The sequence below is a fragment of the Aethalodelphis obliquidens genome, unplaced genomic scaffold, assembly GCF_003676395.1.
Source record: "Aethalodelphis obliquidens isolate GAN/ISIS:26980383/991018 unplaced genomic scaffold, ASM367639v1 scaffold1, whole genome shotgun sequence".
NCBI classification, from domain to species: domain Eukaryota; kingdom Metazoa; phylum Chordata; class Mammalia; order Artiodactyla; family Delphinidae; genus Aethalodelphis; species Aethalodelphis obliquidens.
In genome coordinates this window covers 107,262,671-107,279,301 of record NW_020837945.1, presented here as the reverse complement: position 1 = coordinate 107,279,301, position 16,631 = coordinate 107,262,671, and the positions used below count along the sequence as shown (strand labels likewise).

Sequence of the window (16,631 nt, the reverse complement as noted above, 5' to 3'; positions counted from 1 at the left end):
ACATCTTATAGTTGTATATGTTATTTCTAGAAGCTTACGTACAGCTCTCTTGAACCTCTTCAAAGAAAAATAGATGTTAGACTAGTGTTTAAAACAACTGATGTAATCTAATGATATTTTGGGGCACATTAATAAATGGGTTATCATACTGTGTTTCAGATATACTCATTTTTTCATCATTTCAAATGTTAATTTGTAGATGATTTGCTGATCTAGATCTATTCTTTAGAAAAAATTATCTGTCATATTTTTGCTGTACACATTATGGAATATTAGGAAAGTAGAAAGTAAGGACTTCCCTGGCCGTCCAGTGGTTAGGACTCTGCGCTTCCACTGCAGGGGGCACGGGTTCCATCCCTGGTCAGGGAACTAAGATCCCGCGAGGCATGCAGTGTGCCAACCCTCCCCACCAAAAAAAGAAAGTAGATGAAAAAGATTACCTTAATTTTACTTCCTATGATAGCTGATATTAACTTTTAGAGTCAGTTTCTTCTTTTAAAATGTGTTCACTGGGGGCTTCCCTGGTGTCGCAGTGGTTGAGAGTCCGCCTGCCGATGCAGGGGACATGGGTTTGTGCCCCGGTCCGGGAAGATCCCATGGGCCCTTGAGCCATGGCCGCTGAGCCTGCGCGTCCGGAGCCTGTGCTCCGCAACGGGAGAGGCCACAACAGTGAGAGGCCCGCGTACCGCCAAAAAAAAAAAACAAAAAATGTGTTCATTGTATTACCCCCCAAAACTTTAAAAATCACACTTAAAAAAAGATATTTCAATGAGAAAAAGAGATTTAGAAGCTGAGAATTTCACAATGAAAACATTGCTTTTTCTATAAGAATTTTAATAAAAGTTTAAAAATCTTTTATAGACATTTTACTATTGCAGGATAAAAATAATAAATATAGTTTAGCTAAGGGACAAACATATACTTAAATATCACCGAGAACATCCTGAACAGCCTGTAAAACTGTACTGAAATTGGGTTTCTAGGAATTGTGCGTCAGAACCACCAACAGTAAAGAAAGGAGGCAGCCGACTCAACAGCCAGCCCCTTACACAGAGTAGCCGTGTGTTCCTGCATTTGGAGAACAACAGCTTTTGTCCCTTCACACAAGGTGCTAATACCTGTAGACATCAACTTTTCAGTAAAATCAGTCTTCAGAATGCAAATTATGTTCCCTGTTAACCTATTGAATAATATCTAGCTTATATTATAAAAACTTACAGTCAAAGACATGCCTGAATTATTTTGTTTATATATATAGTTTTAAAAACATTTAATTTTGCAATCTGATATTCTGATTTTTAAAAATCCAGTACCATAATATAAGCATTTTTCTGTGTTATTACACACACTGACTATAAAATTATTTCTAATGACTAATACTGCATTGAATAAATTAATAAATCACTTTCTTACCAAGCATTTGTATTACTCTCAGAATTTTGCTACTGCAGATTACTGGGTGATTGGCTTTCTTCCAAGCCAAAGCAAAGAAAAAGGTTTTCTATATTAGCGCTAGATCCGAGCAGTGCAATTTCTGGGTCAAAGAATATGAATACTTTTAAGCTTCTTAATGCATAGTTTCAAAATATATTATAAAAACAGTTTATAAAAATTTATTCTTCCACAAATGATGTAAGAGAATGCTGTTTCATTGTAACTTGCCAATATTGGATATGCTCATTTTGTTAAAGCTTTGTTAATTTATTAGATTAAAATATTATTGTTTCAGTTTCCATTTCTCTGAATTTTAGTGATATACATTTTTTGGGGTTTTTTACTCAGAATATTACTTTCCTCTGAATTGCCCATTTATTGTCATTTGCTTCTTTAACTATATGTTTTTCATTCTTAAGGACTGGTAGAAAGCATTCAGTCTTCAAACACTTTTAGTTAGGACTCTTGGTTGTAAGGACTAAAATCTAGCTTGAACTGGCATAGGCAGAAAGTGTTTAATAGATCACAGATTTCAAGGAAAAATTTGAACAGTGGAAGGGTCTATGAAGCTAGACTTCAGGAGTAACCTGAACAAAGGACATGACCAGCCCTAAGATTTTCCTTTTGTTGTCTTTCATTTCTGCTTTTCTTTGCATTTTGCCTTTATTCTCTTAAACTGCTGATTGGCTTTCTTTACCTAAAGGAAAAATTGTTGCCCACAATGCCTAAGTTTTACTTCTTACATCTACTGCCACCTGAGAGGGACTGTCTGCTGTTTTCTGTAGTTCCAAGAAAATAATCCTGGATAAGAGCTCTGACCCAGTTTGGGGCAGGTGTTTCGTCCACTAAGCCACTGGGGTTGGGTCATAAACATGGAAACTTCTGTCTCTGGCAGTCATATGAATGGTTGGATCTGTAAGAGTGGGGTGGAAGGAAGCATTGATGATTCCCAAAAGAAAAGGAATATGTTAGGTGGACAAAATAGTAGCTAACTACTACATGAAAAAGAGAGGATATCCAAGGATTTTATATGCTTTTTCATCCTTTAGAGTTAATCAATAGAAGAATATTTATCAATGCCTACTATGCTACGAGAACTCTCAGGAGAGAACAATTAGGGAAGTAAGAAACATAAGGTCTTGCATTAAAGAATAAATAAGGTAATTTTTATTCAGAGTACTTTAAAGTGATGGTAGCAATATTTAAGACAGTATTTTATATAAACAACGTGATTTTATTAAGAGCACTTTAAAAAAATGGAGATTTCAGTTTTTCTCTAAATTGTCTTTTATTTCTTTACTTTCAAGAAAAATACAGTAAAACATTTTGCCTCCATTTTATGAACTATATATATCAACCCTAAAATACAGAATTGTGTGTATTTTATCGGTTTTTTTTATTAAGTCAGGGTTAAGGGTTTTAACTTCTGCTTCTGCACTAGTAAAGCTTAACATTATCATATTTAATCAAGGGAAGATCTATTATTTTAATAGACTCTCTACATATTAAAGAGACCAGGGGGAAATAAGTGAATAATCAAAGACTGAATAAAGCTCAAATGAGGTTAATTAAATGAGGTTAATTTAACAAGCAATGTAGATTCAGTCCAATGCAAGGTACCATTCCCTCGCCTTATTGGGAGAGGGTGGGGAGAGACAGAGACAGAGAGGAGAGGAGAGAGGAGGGAATGAATATGAATGTGTATCAAAGTCAAGCGATGGCTTATTAATGTTAGACTTTTGAAACCCCTACCTGTTAGCAAAGCTAAATATTCCTGACCCTTAACTCAATAAGGCAAGTACGTTTTAGAAGGAGTCAAACTAAAGGAGTACATTGTACAGGGTAATGACTCTTCAGGATAAATTTAAAACTACTTTAGCAAAAGAATATATTTTTATATTATATATAAAATTTTTAAAATAAAATAAATTTTTAAAATAAAACCAATAGAATGCCACTCAAGAGGAAATTAAGTGTTTGTATTCACAAATAATTTTGTCTTGAATATTGCTACTGTTCTATACCCTTGTATGTTAGTGACATTTCTGGTCCTGTGCAATCTCCTGTTGACATTTTTGAAGTTGCCATAGGTCCTGATAATAGGTAAAGAAGTTTGGGTTCTGCCTCTGGAGTTTCACAAAGTACTTATGACTTTTCTCTGCGAAATAAGAATTCTTTCTAGTTTTATTGAATCCTGAGTGATTTATCTACCTGTATATGTGGGCTTCCCACCCCCATTCTTTATTTTCTAGAAAGGTAATTTAATTTTCTGGATGCATTTAGGTAGTGATTGATTCCCAAATAGTGGTTACAGAAGCCACTTCTTGGCAGTCGTATGTCAATGTCTAAAATCCATTTCCCAAGAACCCTTGAAGTACTATCTTGTTTTGATTGATTTCTTTGTTGCAGTTCTAATTTTCCCCTTGACAGTTAGATGCCTTTGCCTGTCAGATCTTGGTAGGATACAATCCTGAAAATCCCCCACTTTATTTTTTTCAGACCCTGAACTTCCACCTGTCATCTCAGATTGCTGCAAAACCAGTTTGATGGAAAGACTAAAAATAAATGAATCCTTAGAACCAGGAGCTTAACAAAAAAGAGTTTAGGTTTCAGGTGGTAAAATACCCAATGACGCGATCAGCTTTCTGGTTGTCTTTTCTAAAGTGTTTGACTACAGAGTGGAGGGAAGTTAAAAGGACATTTTAAAGTATTTTCCTTTAGAATATTTTCATTACGAATAGTGTCAATAGATGATCCAAATGAAAATAATTAAGAAGAGACAGTAATACCTTTCCCAAATTTGTTTTACAACTCTGTGATTCTTACCACAATCCATTTTGATCAAGTTGGCTACAGGAAAAACTGGAAAATAGATAACAGTAATAAATGTGTTGTTCTCATGGTTGCGTTGGCAAGAGGGTTATAATACAAGTCATCTAATTCCAGTACAGGACTCTGTCCACTAGAACATGCTGTTAGTCCCACTGTTTTTGGAACACCCTCTGACTAGACAACAGCATGTCCTCACATCAGTCAACGTAGTGTTCAAATTCTGTGCAGAAGAATTATGACTCTTAGAGAAATCCGTGTGCTTGCACAGTGCATATTGGATTGCAATATTTTGTGAATTATTTATTTCATAAAGTTGATATAATATATACAGTAAAAGAGAACATAAGGACCTTTCAGGCATGTCATTTTTAACCGTATCAGTTTGATTTGAAAGAAGTGGAGTTAGCAAAGCCAGAACAGAGTGAACTAATGTGACCTAACTTCTCAGGGAGTGTTGTCAGAGGGCTTGAGATGCTATTTATATGTAACATTCATTTGGGGAATATATCAAAATAAGTGACCTTGGAAAGTGTTTTAATGTGTGTTTTTTTTTCTTTTTAAATTATAAAAAGAAAAATGTTTTGTTAAAAAACAGGCTTAGAATTCTTTTCTGGGTAAATCTTAATAGTTGGAGTGGGCTTTTTAAAAGAATTTTATTTTTATACAATTTTTAAAGGTTACACTCCATTAACAGTTTTTTTTTTTTAAGTGGTAGCACTGATGATAGCTCCAGTCAGTTTTATTTTTTTTAATTTTAATTTAAAGGATATACTATATAGCATAGGCAATTATACCCATTATCTTATAATAATCTATAATGGAATATAATTTTCAAATATACTGAATCAATATGCTGTACATCTAAAACTAACACAATATTATAAATCAAGTATACTCCAATAAAAAATTAAAATTTTTAATTTATTTAATTTTTATTTAAATATGGTTAATGTATCATATTATGCTAGATTTAGGTGTACTACATAGTGATTTCACTTTTTAAAACATTTTTATTGGAGTATAGTTGCTTTACAATGTTGTGTTAGTTTCTACTGCACAGCAAAGTGAATCTGCTATACCTATACATATTTCCCCTCCTTTTTGGATGTCCTTCCCATTTAGGTCACCACAGAGCATCGAGTTCCCTGTGCTATACAGTATGTTCTCATTAGTTATCTATTTTATACAGAGTATCAATAGTGTATATATGCCAATCCAAATCCCTCAATTCCTTCCACCCACTCCCTTTACCCCTTGGTATCCATACATTTGTTCTCTATGTCTGTGTCTCTACTTCTGCTTTGAAAATCAGATCATCTATACCATTTTTCTAGATTCCATATATATGCATTAATATACAATATTTGTTTTTCTCTTTCGGACTTACTTCACTCTGTATGACAGTCTCTAGGTCCATCCATGTCTCTACAAATGACCCAATTGTGTTCCTTTTTATGGCTATGTAATATTCCATTGTATATATGCACCACATCTTCTTTATCTATTCCTCTGTCAATGGACATTTAGGTTGCTTCCATAACCTGGCTATTGTAAATAGTGCTGCAGTGAACATTGGGGTGCATGCATCTGTTTGAATTATGGTTTTCTCTGGGTATATGCCCAGTAGTGGGATTGCTGGATCATATGGTAATTCTATTTTTAGTTTTTTAAGGAACCTCCATAGTGTTCTCCATAGTGGCTGTATCAATTTACATTCCCACCAACAGTGCAAGAGGGTTCCCTTTTCTCCACACCCTCTCCAGCATTTATTGTTTGTAGACTTTTTGATGATGGCCATTCTGACTGGTGTGAGGTGATACCTCATTGTAGGTTTTTTTTTCTTTATTATTATTATTTTTCTTTGGCTGCATTGGGTCTTAGTTGCGGCACATGGGATCTGTTCGTTGAGACGTGCAGGATCTTTTGTTGTGGTTCATGGGCTTCTCTCTAGTTGTGGCGTGTGGGTTTTTCTCTCTCTAATTGTGGTGCATGGGCTCCAGAGCATGCCGGCTTCAGAGCTCATGGGCTCTGTAGTTGCAGCACCAGGCTCTCTCATTGAGGTGTGCGAGCTCAGCAGTTGTGGCGCGTGGGCTTAGTTGCCCCATGGCATGCAGGATCTTAGTTCCTCGACGAGGGATCAAACAGGTGTCCCCTGCATTGGAAGGTGGATTCTTCACCACTGGACCACCAGGGAAGTCCCCTCATTGTAGTTTTGATTTGCATTTCTCTAATGATTAGTGATGTTGAGCATCCTTGCATGTGTTTGTTGGCAATCTGTATATCTTCTTTGGAGAAATGTCCATTTAGGTCTTCCACCCATTTTTTGATTGCATTGTTTGGTTTTTTGATATTGAGCTGCATGAGCTGTTTGTATATTTTGGAGATTAATCTTTTGTCAGTTGCTTCATTTGCAAATACTTTCTCCCATTCTGAGGGTTGTCTTTTCATCTTGTTTATGATTTCCTTTGCTGTGTAAAAGCTTTTACATTTAGTTAGGTTCCCTTTGTTTATTTTTGTTTTTATTATCATTACTCTAGGAGATGGGTCAAAAAAGATCTTGCTGTGATTTATGTCATAAGGGTATTCTGCCTGTGTTTTCCTCTAAGAGTTTTATAGTGTCTGAACTTACATTTAGGTGTCTAATCCATTTTTAGTTTATTTTTGTGTATGGTGTTAGGGAGTGTTCTAATTTCATTCTTTTACATGTAGCTGTCCAGTTTTTCCAGCACCACTTATTGAAGAGACTGTCTTTTCTCCATTGTATATGCTTGCCTCCTTTGTCATAGATTAGGGGTCCATAGGTGCGTGGGTTTATATCTGGACTTTCTATCCTGTTCCATTGATCTATATTTCTGTTTTTGTGCTAGTACCATACTGTCTTGATTACTGTAGCTTTGTAGTATAGTCTGAAGTTGGGGAGCCTGATTCCTCTAGCTCTGTTTTTCTTTCTCAAGATTGCTTTGGCTATGCATGGTCTTTTCTGTTTCCATAGAAGTTGTAAAATTTTTTGTTCTAATTCTGTGAAAAATGCCATTGGTAATTTGATAGGGATTGCATTGAATCTGTAGATTGCTTTGAGTAGTATAGTCATTTTCACAATACTGATTCTTCCAATCCAAAAACATGGTATATCTCTCCATCTGTTTGTGTCATCTTTTATTCCTTACATCATTATCTTATAGTTTTCTGCATGGAGTTCTGTCGTCTCCTTAGGTATGTTTATTCCTAGGTATTTTATTCTTTCTGTTGCAACAGTAAATGGGATTGTTTCCTTGATTTCTTTTTCTGATCTTTTGTTGTTAGTGTATAGGAATGCAAGAGATTTCGGTGTATTAATTTTGTATCCTGTGGCTTTACTAAATTCATTGATTAGCTCTAGTAGTTTTCTGGTGGCATTTTTAGTATTTTCTGTGTATAGTATGTCATCTGCAAACAGTGACAGTTTTACTTCTTTTCTGATTTGGATTCCTTTTATTTCTTTTTCTTCTCTGATTGCCATGGCTAGGACTTCCAAAACCATGTTGAATAATAGTGGCGAGAGTGGACACCCTTGTCTTGTTCCTGATCTTAGAGGAAATGCTTTCAGTTTTTTACCTTTGAGAATAATGTTTGCTGTGCGTTTGTCATATATAGGCTTTATTATGTTGAGGTAGGTTCCCTCTATGCCCACTTTCTGGAGAGTTTTTATCATAAATTGGTGTTGAATTTTGTTAAAAGCTTTTTCTGTATATATTGAGATGATCGTATGGTTTTTATTCTTCAATTTGTTAATATGGTGTATCACATTGATTGATTTGCATATATTGAAGAAACCTTGCATCTCTGGGATAAATCCCACTTGATCATGGTGTATGATCCTTTTAATGTGTTGTTGGATTTGGTTTGCTAGTATTTTGTTGAGTATTTTTGCATCTATGTTCATCAGTTGTATTGGCCTGTAAGTTTCTTTTCTTGTGGTATGTTTGTCTGGTTTTGGTATCAGGGTGATGGTGGCCTTGTAGAATGAGTTTGAGAGTGTTCCTCCCGCTGCAATTTTTTTTTTTTTTAAAGAATATAGTGTGGTTTTTTTAAAATAAATTTATTTATTTATTTATTTATTTTTGGCTGTGTTGTGTCTTCATTGCTGCGCACACGGGCTTTCTTTAGTTGCAGTGAGTGGGGCTTCTCTTCTTTGTGGTGCATGGGCTTCTCATTGCTGTGTCTTCTCTTGTTGTAGAGCAGAGACTCTAGGTGCACGGGCTTCAGTAGTTGTGGCACACAGGATCAGTAGTTGTGGCCTGTGGGCTCTAGAGCACAGGCTCAGTACTTGTGGCACATGGGCTTAGTTGCTCTGCGGTATATGGGATCGAACCCGTGTCCCCTGCATTGGCAGGCGGATTCTTAACCTCTGCACCACCAGGGAAGTGCCCCGCTGCAATTTTTTGGAAGAGTATGAGAAGGATAGGTGTTAGTTCTTCTCTAAATGTTTGATAGAATTTGCCTGTGAAGCCATCTGGTCCTGGGCTTTTGTTTGCTGGAAGATTTTAAATCATAGGGTCAATTTCATTACTTGTGATTGGTCTGTTCATATTTTCTGTTTCTTCCTGGTTCAGTCTTGGCAGGTTGTACTTTTCTAAGAATTTGTCCATTTCTTCCGGGTTTTCCATTTTATTGGCATATAGGTGCTTGTAGTAGTCTCTTACGATCCTTTGTATTTCTGCAGTGTCAGTTGTAACTTCTTTTTGATTTCTATTTTATTCATTTGAGTCCTCTCCCTTTTTTTCTTGATGAGTCTGGCTAAAGGTTTATCAATTTTATCTTTTCAAAGATCCAACTTTTAGTTGTATTGATCTTTGCTATTGTTTTCTTCATTTCTATTTCATTTATTTCTCCTCTGATTTTTATGATTTCTTTCCTTCTACTAGTTTTGGGTTTTGTTCATTCTTCTTTCTGTAGTTGCTTTAGGTGTAAGTTTATGTTGTTATTTGAGATATTTCTTGTTTCTTGAGGTAAGATTGTATTGCTATAAACATCCCTCTTAGAACTGCCTTTGCTGCATCCCATAGTTCTTGGGTCATCATGTTTTCATTGTTATTTGTTTCTAGGTATTTTTTGATTTCTTTAGTGATCTCCTGGTTATTTAGTAGCGTATTGTTTAGCCTCCGTATGTTTTTTTTACAGTTTTTTTTTCTGTTATTGATTTTTTTTTTTTTTCAGTTTTTTTTTTTTTCTGTAATTGATTTGTAATCTCATAGCGTTGTGGTCAGAAAAGATGCTTGATATGATTTCAATTTTCTTAAATTTACTGAGGCTTGTTTTGTGAACCAAGATGTGATCTGCCTTGGAAAATGTTTGACGTGCACTTGAGAAGAAAGTATTTTCTGTTGCTTTCAGATGGAATGTCCTATGTATATTAATTGTCTGGTCTAATGTGTCATTTAAATCTTGGGTTTCCTTATTTATTTTCTGTCTGGATGATCTGTCCATTGGTGTAGGTGGGGTGTTAAAGTCCCCCACAATTATTGTGTTACTGTTAATTTCCCTTTTTATGGCTGTTAGCACTTGGCTTATGTATTGAGGTGCTCCTATCTTGGGTGCATAAATATTTACAATTGTTATATCTTCTTGGATTGATCCCTGATCATTATGTAGTGTCCCTCCTTGTCTCTTGAAATAGTCTTTATTTTAAAGTCTATTTTGTCTGATATGAGAATTGCTACTCCAGCTTTCTTTTGATTTCCATTTGCATGGAATATCTTTTTCCATCCCCTCACTTGCAGTCTGTATGTGTCCCTAGGTCTGAAGTGGGTCTCTTATAGACAGCATATATATGGGTCTTGTTTTTGTATCCATTCAGCCAGTTTCTCTCTTTTGGTTGGGGCACTTAATCCATTTGCCTTTAAGGTAATTATTGATATGTATGTTCCTATTATCATTTTCTTAATTGTTTTGGGGTATTTTTTGTAGGTCTTTTTCTTCTCTTGTGTTTCCCGCCTAGAGAAGTTCCTTTAGCATTTGTTGTAATGCTGGTTTGGTGGTGCTGAATTCTCTTAGTTTTGCTTCTCTGTAAAGCTTTTGATTTCTCCTTCGAATCTGAATGAGATCCTTGCTGGGTAGAGTAATCTTGGTTGTAGGTTTTTCCCTTTCATCACTTTAAATATGTCCTGCTACTCCCTTCTGGCCATCAGAGTCCAAAGACCTACCTGGAGGTATTGGAGGGCCTCCTGGGGAGGTGGGGATTGGCTCTGGGCACTGTGGGACCAGCTCAGACAATGCCCTGCCCCAACTCCCACGTGTACTTGTCCCCAAAGTCCACTGCTGCTAAGGCTAGACCAGTTTCAGTTGTGGGAACACTCATTGTCTATTCAGGTATTCCTCAGACGCAGGATTTACCAAGCCGATCTCAGGGATTTAATCTGCAGCTTGTGCACCTTCACGGAAAGATTTCCACTCCTTTTCCTTAGTCTCCCTGCCCCTGAGGCTCAGCTTTGGCTTTGGCCCCATCTCTGCATGTGCATCACTCTCAGGCATCTGTTCCCTGCCCAGGTGAGAGGGAGAGAAAGCAGTGGCTGATTAGGGCACACTTACTCCTTCCACCTAGGGAGGGGTACAGCAGCCACACCTGGGGTGTGTGCAAGTTGCCTGTGGTGGCAGGGACCAGCAGGCAGTTGCAACAGACTGTGGCATGCTTGGTCTGGTGGGAGTCCCTCCCAGTGCCCACGGAGGCAAGAGCTGGTGTGTGGGGGGCAGTGGCATCCCCATCCCTTGCACACCTCTCAACAATGGTGCCTCATTTCCTCGGCAGATCACGCTTCCTCTAGGGGCATTCCCAGCCATGGAGCCCCTCGCTCCCATCTCCTCTGTTGAATTCACACAGCCAACAGCATTCGTCTCCCCAGATCCTCTCCTTAACCCCTCACTTTAGTACTCAGCCCCCACCAGCATTGGCAGATTTCCATCTCATGCAGGGGCACTCAGGACCCCAGAGCCTATGCGGGCGGAGGAGGCCTTGGCTTGAGGGACAGGCGAACTACTCAGATGGGAGCCCTTTCCAGTTCCCATGGAGGCCGAAGAAGCTGGCGGGTGGGGAAAGGAGTTGTAATAGTGGCCCCGCCCCTTGGGCACCACTCAACAATGATGCCTTGCTTCTATGGTGTCCTGGGCTTTTTTCCACAAACTTTCCCGGTTGTGCAGTCCCTTATTCCTGTCGCTTCAGGCTATCTTTATACAGCCAACAGCTGTCCCCTACCTGCGTCTGGGCTCCAAACCCCACTTTCCAGCACCCAGCCCCCCTCAGCAACAGGCGACTCACGACTCAGGCTGGGATGCGCAGAGCTGCAGTGCAGACTATGCACGCAGTTCTTGCTTTGTCCTGCCTTCCACAGGCCGTCCGCTGCATTCTCCTTTGATCTCCTGAAGGTCTCCTTCCGTCCCAGCTGATTTCCCCACCGTGAGGGATTTTCTGAGTGCGGGGACCTCCCCTCACCCTCAGCTTCCCACCAGGGTTGCTGGTCCCTTTTTTGATTCCTCTTTTCTTTTTTTTCTTCTTTCTTTTGTCCTACCGAGTTGTGAGGGGATTTTTCTTGTCCTTTTAGGTGTCTGAAGTCTTCCCCTAATGTTCAGCAGGTGCTCTGTGAGAAGTGTTCCATTTATGGATGTATTCTTGATACACTTCTGAGGGGTGACAAATTCTGCATCCTCCTATTCTGCCATCTTGCCTCCTCCTTCCATTTACAATTATCACAAAAGATTGGCTGTATTCCTCATGTTTTATTAAGGAACGTTTAATACAAATTTCATTTAACTCCACAATGTACTATATAAGGTTAAAATCCTTCTAATATTTCTGGACTTTTTTCCCTATTTATCAACCGTAGATGTACTTACACGTAATGAGACTGTCTAGGTGATTCTTTTAATTCTACTTTATTTAATTTTTTATTTTTCTAAATTTTTATTGAAGTATAACATATATAAGAGAAAAATGCACAAATAATACATGTACAGCTAAACTAAATTTCACAAAGTGAATTTCCCATGTAATCAGCATCCGAATCATGAAACTGAAGATACATCCCCCTAGAAGCTCTCTTGTACTTATCTTACTGTCACCCACCCAAAGGAAATTACTATCTTGAATTATAACACCATAGATTAACTTTGCCTATTTTTGAACTTTATGTGAATGGAATCATATGGTGTGTATTCTCTTGTCTGGTTTACTTCACTTAGCCTTATGTTTGCAAGAAGCATTCATCTTGCTATGGGTAGCTGCTGTTCGTTCACTCTTATTGCTGTTCAGTTTTCAATGGTATGAATATACCACAATGGATTTATCTATTCTACTGTGGGTGAGCATTTGGCTGTTTCCAATTTGGGGCTATTAAAATCAGTGCTGCCATGAACATTTGTGTGCATGTCTTTGGTACATATTTGAGTACATTTTTCTGTTGGGTACATACCAGGTGTGGAAATTCTGGGTCATGGCATTATGCATATGGCCAGGCTTAGTAGATCCTACTATTTATTCAACGTAGCAATGTTAATTTACATTCCCAGTAGGAGTGTTTGAAAACTCTTGTTGATCTGTAAATTACAACTTGCTTTTCTTTTTTCTTCTTGTTAAGTCTTAGTATTCTTTCCATGTCAGGACACAGAGATCTACTTCATTCTTTTTTTTTTTTTTAATATATATATATATGGTATTCCATAGGAATATAGGTTACTTAATGTTTCTCTAATATTGACCGTGAAGGTGTTTTCTTTTATTTTTGCTATATAAAAATGTATAACTTCCAAAATTTAAAGTATACCTACCTTTTTACACCATAGTTTATAACAGATACATTTGACATGTACAAATTATTCATTAAATATGTACAAGTGATTTTTTTAACTTTTTATTTTGAAATAATTTTAGATTTATAGAAAGTTGCAAAAATAGTACAGAGAGTTCCCATATACACAGCCTCCCCTAATGCTAACAACTTTCATAACTATGGTACAATTATAAAAACTAAGAAATTAACATTGGTATAATACTATTAACTAACCTACAGACTTTATTTGATTTTATCAGTTTTTTCACTGACATGTTTTTTTTTCCCACTCCAGGATTCAATCTGGGATCACTGATTGCATTTAGACCTCATATCTTTTTAGTCTCCTTTGATCTGTGACAGTTCCTCAATCTTTCTTTGTCTTTCATGACTCGAGGTTTTTGAAGAGAACTGGTCAGTTATTTTGTAGAATCCCCTCAATTTGGGTTTGTCTGATGTTTACGCATAATTTAATAGAGATTGTTCATTTTTGGCAAGAATACCACAGAAGTGATATGCCCTTCTCAGTGTATCATGTCAGAGTGTATGTGATGTCAATATGTCTTAATACAGATCATGTTAAATGTTGATCACTTAGCTAAGGTGATGTATGCCAGGTTCCTCCACTGTAAAATTATTATTTTTCCCTTTACAATTAATAAATATCTTGGGGTAGAAACTTTGAGAATATTCAAATATTCTGTTTCTCCTCAAACTTTCACCTACTTTTAGCATAGATTTTGCTTGCAACAGTTATTACTGTGCTCTTCTAACAATTTTTTTTTTTCTCATTCCTTCTATGTTTATTAACTGGAATTTCTCTGTAAGGAACAGCTGTTCCTTCTCTCCCATTTGTTTAACTATTCAGTTATTTGTTAATGTCAGTATGGACTCATTCACTTTTATTTTGTGGGTTATAATCCAGTACTATAGTTATTTATTTTGTTGCTCAGTTGTTCCAGTTTAGCCATTAGGAGCTCTTTGAGGTGGCACCTGTGCCCTTTCAACATGCCTCTGTCTTCCTTTGAACTCTTCCTTACTTTCTGGCATCATAAAATGTTCTAGGCTCATCTTAAATTTTTCCTGCCCCACCCCTGGAATCAACCAGTTCTCTAAGATCTTCTGATGTCTTTTACTGGAGAATAGTATTTAGAAACCAAGATATTGGCTTTGGGTGTGCTCATTGCTACTGGGGTTGCCTTGCTTCTGAACATTCATTGTTTTTTGTCATTTATGCTTTTCTCCTGGATTATGACATTCAGAGTACACATTCATTGTTTTTTTTAAAGTAAATATTTAAAGCTATAAATTTTCTTCTAAATACTTTGATAAATAGTGCTTCCATTATCATTTATTTCTAAATAGTTTATAACTCGACTTCTATTTCCTCTTTGGCCCAAGGTTTATCAGATGTATGTTGAAGTTTCCATGTATGTGGTTTTTGACTACCGTTTGTTGTCGATTTTCATGTGATTTTATTGTGGACAATGAATGTGGGTGTAATTTTTTTTCTTTTTATGAATATATTAAAATGTCAGTTGTGGCTGATTACGTGGTCAATTTTTGTGGTTATACCATGTGTTTGGAAGAAATGATTATTAGATATAAGTTCCGATTATGGCCATACATTAAGCTTGTTAATTATGTTATTCAGATCCTCAGTATCTTTACCTATTTTTCATGTCATTGTGACCATTTCTGTGACAAATGTGTTAATACCTTTTATTATGATTATTAATTTGTTCTTATTGGATTTTTAACAGATTTTTCCTTTATATAATTTGAGGCTATGTTTTGGGTATACAAAGGCTCATAATTCGTATTTTTCGTGGTAAGTTGGGCTTTTTATCAAAATAAAAAAGTGTTGTTCCATTTAGTGTCTTGCTAGTTATTAACATTAATATATATCTTTTATCGTTTTAAAGCATCTGTCCGGTATATATTTTCTTAACCTTTTTTCTACGTTCCTCTGTTAAATTATTTTTTTAAGATGTGACTCCTGAAAACAAATTCAGCTGATTTTTTTCCTCTTACTCTGCTTAGAGAAATACTTTCAGGGTACAAAGTGGGAATGGAAATAGTACGATTCATGAAAAATATTTTAAAGGTGCATTTAGGCTTTTCAGAACTTCTTCCCAGTATACCTTCCCAAAGGCTGATAATTACCCTTCCCTGACTCGATCAGATGGCATAGGTACTATCAAAACAGCTAGTTCCTCACCTGATTTCCCCACAGTGAAGCCCATCATTTAACAACTACTGTACACACATACACACACACACACACACACACACACACACACACACACACACACACACACACAAGCTTACAGACAGCATTTCAGTGCCTCGTTCATTCTTTTTTTTTTTTTAATATCTTTATTGGGGTTAATTGCTTTATAACAAAGTGAATCAGTTATACATATACATATGTTCCTATATCTCTTCCCTCTTGCGTCTCCCTCCCTCCCACCCTCCCTATCCCACCCCTCCAGGCAGTCACAAAGCACCGGGCCGATATCCCTGTGCCATGCGGCTGCTTCCCACTAGCTATCTACCTTACGTTTGTTAGTGTATATATGTCCATGCCTCTCTCTCACCCTGTCACAGCTCACCCTTCCCCCTCCCCATATCCTCAAGTCCATTCTCTAGTAGGTCTGTGTCTTTATTCCTGTCTTACCCCTAGGTTCTTCATGACATTTTGTTTTTCTTAAATTCCATATATATGTGTTAGCATACAGTATTTGTCTTTCTCTTTCTGACTTACTTCACTCTGTATGACAGACTCTAGGTCCATCCACCTCACTACAAATAGCTTAATTTCGTTTCTTTTTATGGCTGAGTAATATTCCATTGTATATATGTGCCACATCTTCTTTATCGATTCATCCAATGATGGGCATCTCCTGGCTATTGTAAATAGAGCTGCAATGAACATTTTGGTACATGACTCTTTTTGAATTATGGTTTTCTCAGGGTATATGCCCAGTAGTGGGATTGCTGGGTCATATGGTAGTTCTATTTGTAGTTTTTTAAGGAAACTCCATATTGTTCTCCACAGTGGCTGTATCAATTTACATTCCCACCAACAGTGCAAGAGGGTTCCCTTTTCTCCACACCCTCTCCAGCATTTATTGTTTCTAGATTTTTTGATGATGGCCATTCTGACTGGTGTGAGATGATATCTCATTGTAGTTTTGATTTGCATTTCTCTAATGATTAATGAAGTTGAGCATTCTTTCATGGGTTTGTTGGCAGTCTGTATATCTTCTTTGGAGAAATGTCTATTTAGGTCTTCTGCCCATGTTTGGATTGGGTTGTTTGTTTTTTTGTTATTGAGCTGCATGAGCTGCTTGTAAATTTTGGAGATTAATCCTTTGTCCGTTGCTTCATTTGCAAATATTTTCTCCCATTCTGAGGGTTGTCTTTTGGTCTTGTTTATGGTTTCCTTTGCTGTGCAAAAGCTTTGCAGTTTCATTAGGTCCCATTTGTTTATTTTTGTTTTTATTTCCATTTCTCTCATTCATTCATTTTTTTTTTTTTTTTTTTTTTTTTTTTTTTTTTTTT

The 16,631-nt window shown here is 36.8% G+C and overlaps 1 protein-coding gene across 4 annotated transcripts in view; it reads left to right on the top strand.

Annotated features, from left to right (window-relative positions):
- LEKR1 (leucine, glutamate and lysine rich 1) overlaps window positions 1-16,631 on the top strand; it is a 276,896-nt gene that overhangs the window by 98,237 nt on the left and 162,028 nt on the right. Inside the window, exon 1 of one of the 4 annotated variants that reach the window (XM_027113361.1) lies at window positions 8,091-8,113. The exons of the other annotated variants lie outside the window; for them this stretch is intronic. The gene's annotated coding sequence lies outside the window, so the exon portion shown is untranslated. Of the gene's footprint in view, window positions 1-8,090; window positions 8,114-16,631 lie in introns of those variants that run through there. 4 annotated transcript variants of the gene reach the window in all.